This window comes from Propithecus coquereli, unplaced genomic scaffold (genome assembly GCF_000956105.1).
Source record: "Propithecus coquereli isolate 6110/MARCELLA unplaced genomic scaffold, Pcoq_1.0 Scaffold104, whole genome shotgun sequence".
In the NCBI taxonomy this organism is placed as follows: domain Eukaryota; kingdom Metazoa; phylum Chordata; class Mammalia; order Primates; family Indriidae; genus Propithecus; species Propithecus coquereli.
Window position 1 is genome coordinate 9,167,209 of NW_012134303.1, and position 7,514 is coordinate 9,174,722.

The 7,514-nt window shown below is 36.1% G+C and overlaps 1 pseudogene across 1 annotated transcript; it reads right to left on the reverse strand.

Moving 5' to 3' along the window:
• Positions 1–3,593: 3,593 nt before the first annotated feature.
• Positions 3,594–4,267, reverse strand: LOC105811393 (annotated as a pseudogene). The gene has a single exon (XR_001137546.1). The product of XR_001137546.1 is annotated as a 60S ribosomal protein L19 pseudogene (transcript).
• Positions 4,268–7,514: the final 3,247 nt, after the last annotated feature.

Here is a 7,514-nt window from a genome sequence, read left to right on the forward strand (position 1 = left end):
AATAAAGCAAAATCAGAAATAAACAAAGAGATAACACCTCAGAGCAAACTTGTTATTCTAACTTAAAGTCCACTTCAGCTCAGTTTGGCTAGTGCAATTTCAAAAAAATCCAGGTTTCTTTCCTTCACCTCACTCTTTCTAGGCAAACAAGAGTATGCTAGAATGACCTATTCAGGCTTTTAATCTAGGGTCGATTTGAGATGACACCACTTTCAGATGGACAATATCTTTGATTTCTCTTAAAACTTATGTCCCCTTCCTTTCTGGACACGAGTCCATTTCATCCTCTCTGACCCTTGGTTTTGCCAGACTTTCACTTGGCAGATGCACTCTCTTGAGTTTTACCTCACTTAGTTCTTGGTACACTTCAGAAGGAAGGTGAATTCATATCAGATCTTAAAGATTTCTTCTTCAGCTGCAAGCTGTCAATCAGTTACCTCTTTCACAGATCTCAGAGATCTCTATGACCATAGTATTCTGACTTACTGCTGTTGTTCTTGTTCAGTTCATTTCAGACAGATTCATAAACGAATTTAACTTCTTTTCTTTATGTTCTAGTTATGTTATTTCCCTCAATTTATCAAGACTACTTACTTCTCCCTTTGGAGAGCTCTGTGCTCTGTTCAGGAATACTGAGTTCCATTTGTTCTCAGTGCATTCTCAGAGTAGAGATCACTGGCATGCCCTCAGCCCAGTGACAGCCAGGACATTCCAGGTTACCAGGTATGCTGGTTTCTCCATGTCCCCAGGAGGCAATCTCCCAGAAACCATGACCACAATTTTATGATGCCAAAAATTTTTACATGCTCATTAAATATAGCACTTCCTAACAAAGCTAATGTTCCTCTGAAACTACACTTGTCTTTCTACTGAAATTATAAGAAATCACCTAAGTATTTGTTTATTTTGTTAACACATAAATAGCTGGATTGCAAAAAGAAGCTGGTGTGAAGAAAGTCTACTCAGAGAGAGTTAGTGTTGTTCCGTATCATAGAAATTCCTTCTCAACTCTTCGATCCACTCTTTCCTTGGATAGGCTCTACTAAAATGAATCCAGAGCCAATTGATCAAAAAGTAATGGTATCCCACATTACTTATTCACAAATATCCATAACTAAAATATAAATAATATGAGACCTTAGCCTTCAAAATAGAAGCTAGATAGTTAAGAAATGCAACTTTCATTAGAGTATTACATTTAACATATTTCATAGACAAAGAAGCATGTCATCGCAGTTTATTAGTTTGTGTAATACTATAAAAACATATACATAATTATTTAAAGAGAACCACTATGGTTATAGTGTGAGTGCAACAAACATGGTAGTTTAAGATCAAAAGTTTTTGCCTCTCAAGGGCTCATTTGGTCATTTGGGCATGCCTCTTGCCAGCCAGAAATCATTAGCCAAAATGTGACAATATCCATTCTTCCCCACCTCCATCCTTTGTCCACACCGAAGTCAAAATGATCATTTAAAAAACGTAAATCTGATCACATTATTCCTCTGCTTAAAACCCTTTAATGGTTTTCCTTTGCATTTATAATAAAATGCAAATTCTTTAACACAGACATCAAGACCCTACATAATCGTGTTTCTGCCTACCTTTTCTACGTCTTCTCATGCTCCAGTCTAGATCTCCCTCCAGTCTTTAGCCACACTGACTTTCCAGTTACTTGAGCACTAGATGTTCTTTACTCCCCCAACAGTCCTCCACTCACTCCCTGCGTGGCTGGAACTTCTCATTCTTCAGATCTCAGCTTAAATATTGCCTCCTCAGAGAGGGCTTCCGGTTCATCCAAGCTAAACAACCAAATGAAAGTATGTAATCCCAGTTGTTTTCTCTCTGTGTCCTTCGTTTCTTTGATAGAATTTATCAACATTTGTAATTAAATATCTGGCCATATAAGTGTCTAATGTCTGTCTCTCCACTAAACTAAAAGTTTCATGAAGGCAGAGAATGCATTCATTTTCTATCATAACAATGTAACACCTAGTAGAGAACCTGGCACTTAGTAAGCAATCGATGTATATTTCTCCATTAAATTACGATAAATGGGAGGTTTATTGCCAAAATATAGTTTTATTTAAATAGGAAAAATAAGACAAAATTAGCCAGCCTAAAGTAAGGACCTGATTTCATTCATAGTTATAAACTTGAGTGTAACTCCTGAATGTTTTTGAAAGATTAGTTCCAACAGTAAGAGAAGATAAGGAGGTAAAAAAATACATATTTAAAAATTTTTTTAAAAATTTAAAAATAATATTTTTGGAAGAAACAAATATAATTTTAGATGGCATCAATTTTAAATATTTCATAGTATCTTTTATTTATAAAAAGAAATGTAATTTAAGGTTTTTTAAAATGCTTTCTCTTCAATTTAATGTTAATTGGTTGAGAATAATTTTCTTTTCCTATACAGATGCTTAGATACAGATATAATTTCATACATTATAAATCAATTTTTAAAAAGAAAGATGCATATTTGGTCCCATACACATTGTAGAGTAAAGCAAAAGATCTGCAATTGGAATCCATTTGTCTCCTTTGCTTTTGAAATGAAGCCTGCCAAAAGATGACTCTGATGCTACATTAATAGATGTGCTAATTGAGGTAACTGCCACAAGAAAATAGCATTTTCAAATTACATTTTAAAAGACTCCTTAGATCAGAGGGTAGGAATAGTGAAATCTCTCTGTTTTAATCTGACATCTACAAAAGGAATATCCAGAAGTAGGGCTAACCTTCTGCATATTTAGACCATCTGCAAAAATAAGCACTTAAACATTTGTTGCATGTACATTCACAAAAGGAGAAGGAAGCATTAGAAGAACCCCTTAGTCCATGAAAGCTATGCCCAATAACTTTCCCTAGGAGTTTCTGAACTGTCAAGGACTCTGACTTTCTGGTAGTGTTCCCTTCAAAATAATCCATGAGCCCAGCAGGAAAGTAACAGCTGCCACAACACAAATCCTTTTATCATTGTGTTAACACAGGTCCAAAATAGCATATGCCTGAACTTGTGAGGAAACATGCTAAGCTCCATTTCACTATTTTGGGGCTCTAGAGTTTGCTACATTTATCTGTTGTTTTTTTTTTTTTTAAATCCATGTACCAGTACCATACTGTTTTAGTTATTGTAGTTTTCGAGCCAGGTTTTGTTATTTATTAGAGCAAGTCCTCTTGTTCAGTTTTTTTTCCTCAGAAAATATTTGTTATTTTTGGGTATATATTTTTTAGGATGGAGTTCAAAATCACTTCATCAAAGTACAAATATAATCTCTGGGATTTTTATTGTGAATTTTATTGAAACCATTTCAGAGGAATTAACAACTTAAAAAATTTTGTCTTCTTATCCACGTTTCAGGAATTTTTTGTAAAATTTTGTCATTTTCTTCATATAGGTCCTACACATTTCTTGTGGAGGTTATTCTGAGACACATTCTATGTTTTGGTGTTATAGCAAATGGGCTCTCCACTGTGTTTTCTAACTAGTTACTGAAATGTTTAGAAAAACTGGTAAATTTTAAACTCTTATTCTAGATGTATTTCATTCAGATTCTTTTTGTTTTTAACAGACAAAAGCTTTTTTTTATTAAAATGATTCACCTGTTACGACCCAGGCCACTATGTACAGACAAGAAAGGAGAGTTTTACTTCTTGGTCTCGTCCTCTTTGGACAGAGTCTTGATGATCTCCTCCTTCTTGGCCTGGAGGCGCTCTTCACGGCGCTTGCGTGCTTCCTTGGTCTTAGATCTGCGGGCCTCAGCCTGGTCAGCCGGGAGCTTCTTGCGGGCCTTGTCTGCCTTCAGCTTGTGGATGTGTTCCATGAGAATCCGCTTGTTTTTGAACACATTCCCCTTCACCTTCAGGTACAGGCTGTGATACATGTAGTGGTCAATCTTCTTAGACTCACGGTATCTTCTCAGTAGCCGGCGCAGAATCCTCATCCTCTGCATCCAGGTTACCTTCTCAGGCATTCGAGCATTGGCTGTACCCTTTCGCTTACCTGTGCCTATATGCCTGCCCTTCCAGGGGGCCAAGATGTTTTTCCTGTATCGAGCTCGAGAATGGACAGTCACAGGCTTGCGGATGATCAGCCCATCTTTGATCAGCTTACGGATCTGCTGACCGGAGTTGGCATTGGCGATTTCATTAGTCTCATTGGGGTCCAACCAGACCTTCTTTTTGCCACAGCAGAGGACACTAGAGGCAAGCCTCTTCTGAAGCCTGAACATACTCTTAGCTCCAGCTGCACTAGCGAAAGGAAAGAGATCCCAGATTCCTTAGGGTTACAAAACCACTGCATTTGCAGATATTGTGTCTTCTGATTTCTAGCAGTGATTGCGCTTATTTCTGTTTCCTGCTTTATTGTACTGGCTAGGGAATAAAAAATGAAATTATAATGGTGATCGCAGGTTTTATCTTGTTTCTGATTTTAGTTGGAATACATCTATAGTGTTCTACCATTGCATATGATGCTAGCTGATTGACTCGGGATAGACATTTTCTATCCCAGTAAAGAAAAAAGAATATACAATATTCTTTATGAATTGACATGTCATCCTTACTCTTCCAATCTTTGATATTGTTCCAAATTTAGCACTTGTGCTGTAGAAGAAAGGACTGCATTACTCGTTAAATAAAACTGGCCTGTCATATTTAAATATCTCTTAAAACATTTTGAGATAAAAGGCCAAAGCATGTTTTAAAGGTAGTCTGCATTAAAAGTAGGACTAGTAGAGGTCTGTAGCAGGTAGTACAATGTTCAATCTGAAGCATTATGATAATGAACCCTTTTTCTATGGATATGAGCCATTCGTCTAGAAGAAGGGAAGTCAATTGAATGAGTTAGTAACTTGGTTTCCACAAGAAACTTTTCTCTGATTAGAGGCCAGGCATTTAGGAGGAAAATAAACACAAAGGGGAGAGAACTAAAAAGCCTTCTTTCTCTAAATATTAAAGAAAAGTAGGCAAAGAACTGCCACTGTCCCACAAATCTAATTAACAGCACTAAGAAAGAGAGTTGTTTCCAGAAAGGGGAGAAGAAATAGTAAATAGCTTTTGACACCTGTAGGAGAGAGAGGGAAGGAGAACTTGGAGATTTGACCATTAATGATTGGTAGTTAAAGTAGTACTTGAAGAAAACTGCCAGTCATTGTCAGGATGCTGTGAAAACACAGACCTTTTCAATGACTGGAAGCAGTGTAGCTGAGAACAGTAAACATTTCCTCGAGCATAGAAAGAAACACCAAGCTTTATTTAAGGTTATTAACAACAGTTGAGCTTGATGAAAAAAGAGGCCAGCCTAAGTAGGTGGTAATACTTCTTTTTACTCCTTATATATTATATATTTAGGTAAATGCCTACTTGATATAATGAATGTTAAATGTCTACCCTGTATTTTTCCCTGTTGTGTACAAGGTCTTTATTCATTCTAATTTAAGCTATCATTTCCATAACACATTTTGGTATTTAGAAGCATTATATTTCACACTCTATGTATGAACTATTATTGCTTGCAAAATAAATAAGCATTTTTACATGTTTGACTCTAAAAGTCTAAGAACCTTTATTAACATTGCCTATTTGTACTATTTGAATTCTTTATCATGTGGGTATTATTTTTTCAATAAAAAGATGTTCCATTAAAAATATTTTACAAATAATAAATATTCATTGTGAAAAATTCAAAAATAGAAAAGTGTACAAAAGTGAAATTTGAAAGTAGCTGCCACATCCAACTCCACTACCCCTGGTAGCCACTGTTAGAAATTTGCTGTGTATTTCTATGCATATGAAAACAGGCAAATGCAAAGGTTTTTTTTATTTTTTTCGTTTTAATATGCTCATACTATATAGATTTCCGCAATTTTCTTTATTCCACCACATAATTAATATCGTTCTTTATCTACACAGCAATTTTAGTAATAGTGATATTTTTATAGAAAAAGCAGAGGAACTTAAATTTCTACTATTTTAAGTTGGCCCTGTCTGGGTAAACTTTACTATTGGACCAAACATGTAAACCTACTTTAACACCATCCACCTTGTGGCAGCTACTGGGATTGATGGCCAATGTCTTAAAGTAGTAATTCTCAAATTTTAGCACCCATCAACGTTGTACCACATTCTATATAATTGTCTTCTCATTCAGTCCTGGAGAAATGATTTATAAGTTTCTTGAGAGCAGGGCTTTGAAACTGAGAGAATGGAATCTTTCTCTTCTGAAGAGCACTCTATTTCCCAATTACCCACAACAAATTGTCTATTAACGGTTCATTAACACAACACTGTTGTCCTCATAAGGAAAACAAGGAGACAAGACACAGGTCCCTTGTCCCCCAGGATAGCTTAGACTAATGGTTCTCAAACTGTAGTGTTCACCAAAAATCACCTGGAAGGCTTGTTAAAACACAGACTACTGGGCTGCAAACCTAGAATTTCTGATTCTCAGGCTGGGGTCCGAGAATTTGCATTTCTAACAAGCTCCCAAGTGATGGAGCTGTACCTGCTCCCAGAACCACACTTTGAGAACCACTGTCCCCCAGGAAATAATCAACCTCTGCATCCATTTTCCAACATATTTGACTTAAGACAAACAAACATCACAGGACAGAATTCACCAAAAACTGAAAAAGTAGACCCAAAGTAGAACTTTCATATAGAGTGCTCCTTAGTCTTTAGCTGTTAAAACCTAACTGGAGTAAGAAATGTTGAAGCCCTTATCTCAATCCACTGAGTTGAAAATACAACTTTTCTTTTCCCCAGGTCTTCTTACTTTCAACTTAGCTAGGTTCCCCAGCTAAGGTGGAATAGATGGCATGTGAGAGCCATCATTTCTTTGAAACCTATTGTAATCCTAGAGTAAAAAATGAGAGCCTATGAATACTTAACAGAATATTTCTGCACAGACTAAATATTAATAGAAAAGCCTAGTAAAAATGGACTCTTTCAAAGGAAATCCTTCATTCCTAACAACAACCCAGGATCAGGAACAGTGACTCCTGTTATCCAATGTTCATGTGAAGAAATATAATGAAGGGGTAAAAAGTCTTGGACTACATCCAGTCTCAGCTTCACATACCCTGTCTGTGTCACTTGACCTCTCTACCTTCAGTTTTCTCACCAATAAAATGGATATAATAATAACAACTACTTGAAAGTTTCTATAGATTCAGTAGGACAATGCATGTAAATCACTTAGCACACTACCTGGCACATAATAAATGTTCAATAAATAGGTGTTACTACTAGAACTGCTAATTCATAGTAAATAATTAGAATAGAGAATGGGGTTCCTGGATATAACTCTTTCCTTCAACACAAACACTACTCCCAATCTGCCTTTATGTTTTTTTAGGTTGAATGTTACATGATCATATGTGCTTATTGTATGATCTTTGTGACTGCTATATGGAAAATGAGCTATAGGTTCACAGAGATGAAAATAAGAGCCTAGCTTGGAGACCAAATCCAAACTTCACAGAACAAATCCCTTTATTAAAAGGATT